This window comes from Grammomys surdaster, unplaced genomic scaffold (assembly GCF_004785775.1).
Source record: "Grammomys surdaster isolate TR1022 unplaced genomic scaffold, NIH_TR_1.0 185, whole genome shotgun sequence".
In the NCBI taxonomy this organism is placed as follows: Eukaryota; Metazoa; Chordata; class Mammalia; order Rodentia; family Muridae; genus Grammomys; species Grammomys surdaster.
In genome coordinates, this window is record NW_021604630.1 from 1,639,890 (window position 1) to 1,642,247 (window position 2,358).

General features: G+C 43.7%; 1 protein-coding gene across 1 annotated transcript in view; it reads right to left on the bottom strand.

Annotated features, from left to right (window-relative positions):
* Positions 1-490: 490 nt before the first annotated feature.
* Positions 491-2,358, bottom strand: part of LOC114621951 (A disintegrin and metallopeptidase domain 3-like) — a 53,587-nt gene continuing 51,719 nt past the window's right edge. The window contains exon 21 of the mRNA XM_028768297.1: positions 491-648. The gene's annotated coding sequence lies outside the window, so the exon portion shown is untranslated. The remainder of the gene's footprint in view (positions 649-2,358) is intronic.

A 2,358-nucleotide genomic window follows, 5' to 3' on the forward strand; every position in this document is an offset into this window, starting at 1 on the left:
TGGCAATCACTGCTTAATAAACCTAGGGAGGGGCCTCTGAGTTGTACAATTTCCAAAGTGAGCTTCCTGAATTATTGACTTGAGTTTTATGACCCCAGCTCCTTCCATCGGGAGGAATGTTTCACTTCAGAAATAGCTGTACAACACCAGATATCAAGAAACATACGAAATCTCAGCTTTTCAGGGAACCATCGGGCCACCATCTGCACCTCTGGTCAGGAACCCAGTCTAGGAAATTCCTTTAAGAGAGAAAGAATGCTAGTGACTATTTGGGACCTACAGAAAGTGTTCCCATCTCTCAGACCTCCCTCTGGGCATCCTGAAATGGGAAATGATAGAGCTGGGAGGGGTGATTGGAGAGGAGTGGGCTAGAGATCTTGCTCTTGCTTTGGGCCCTTGGGTGGGATTAGTCATAGATAGTGGAATATTCTCAGCTTAGAATACTGATCTCCCTGGCACAGAGGGAAGAAGCAACAAATACACATCTGTATACTTTCAGTCATAGGATTTATTCGGAGGCATGTATAACTGAAACCAGTAAGCCACAGAGAAAGAGATGGGCTGGTTCTCACTCTTGGATCAGACCATGGGACAGTGAGCTTCTTGGTGGTGGTCTTCTTCCATTGTTGCTTTGCTGTTGCGTAACTGCTGCTGTAAAAAAAAAAGACACGAAGTAGAAAAGCTACATTCTCGTCATTACTAAAAAGCTATCCAATAGAAGCTTAATCAACGAACGTAATAAATTAGTCCATGACTGGCTCTGGTCTTCTGTGCCTATGATTTGTAAGTTTTTGTTTTGTCTTGTGGTTGTTGCTGTCATTGTCTTCCACTTGTTTTGTTTGTTACTACTTTGCCACGGATGCATGGAAAGGGCTTGTCAAATGAGCCTTATCTGTTTCCATTGCATTTTATAAACTTTGCATGAGTGAAAGAAAACCGTCCAGAAGTTAAGTCTATATTGCTGAAAACACAGTGTTCTTCAGACACAGGTCCCAGAGGCCCCTAAGCTTAACCCTACCCAAATGCCCCCATTCTGAGGACCAACTTTCACACAGAACACACCAGGTAGGCTCCAAAAAAAGAGGGAAGTGGCCAACACCCCTAAGCAGCTTTGATGCCTATGCTTTACAACAACCACCATCGTGGCATAATAACCCTAAGGGGGCAGTAGTGGCACGCACATTGTGGTGGTAACCAACGGCTCTCTAATTGGACTTAAGACCTGTTCAACCAGAGGGAAACCATGCCTAATACTAGACACCAAGCCAACTACCCAGAGCTGGTAAAGTCATTGAAGAAGAACCTAGAACCAAACACTTTACTAAACCAGCATTATCCCTAAGTATACGCTAAACATCTGTCCTCATGCCACAGATAAGTGTAGTTCTCACCCCTCATCAAGGGACTGTGTCCTTATGACATATGGAGGCCATTATAGAAAATCACAACCAATCAGAACCAGAATGAAGAGTTGAGGAGCACAGTTCCTAATGGATAATTCTACAAAACATTTCCCTTACCTAAAGCTCAGGGGACACTGCAAAGTAGGCAACAGAAAGACTGTCAGAGGATCATGGAGTTGGCTGTGACAATGTGTCTCCTAGTAATGTCAATAGCTATACCCATAAAGTTCCACTACCACGACTGACTGAACAAAGACAACAATAGGCATGCTAAAGTAGACAAGGGACAGCTTAGACATACTCATCCTACACACACACACACACACACACACACACACACACTTAGACACACACTTAGACACACACTCGCACTCACTCACAAATCTATAGGTAACTAAGGAATGCTGAGAGCAGGAGAAACAGTCTCTTTTTTTTTTTTTTTTTTTTTTTTGGTTTTTCAAGACAGGGTTTCTCTGTGTAGCCCTGGCTGTCCTGGAACTCACTCTGTAGACCAGGCTGGCCTCGAACTCAGAAATCCACCTGTCTCTGCCTCCCAAGTGTTGGGATTAAAGGCGTGCACCACCACTGCCTGGCAGGAGAAACAGTCTTACCCAGGAAAAATCACATCAAGTGGCTATCCCGTGCTCGGTGACCTGCCCTGGAAGCATATACACAAGTAACAATGTGATACAACAGCAACTAAAGGCCATGAGTTTAAAAGAGAGCAAGGAGGGGTATACGGGAGGGTTTGGAGAGAATAAAAAGGGATGGGGGTAATGATATAATTATATTTTAATATAAAAAATTAACCAAAAAAACCAACAGGAAACAGAAGCAATGTAGAAGAAAATTTTCCTACTCAATATCAGCCAGAAAAAGTACTCCCCAGACCCTTCTACCCATCACCAGTGGCTGCATCCCCTACAAAGGATCAAAGGTCAAACTACAACTACCC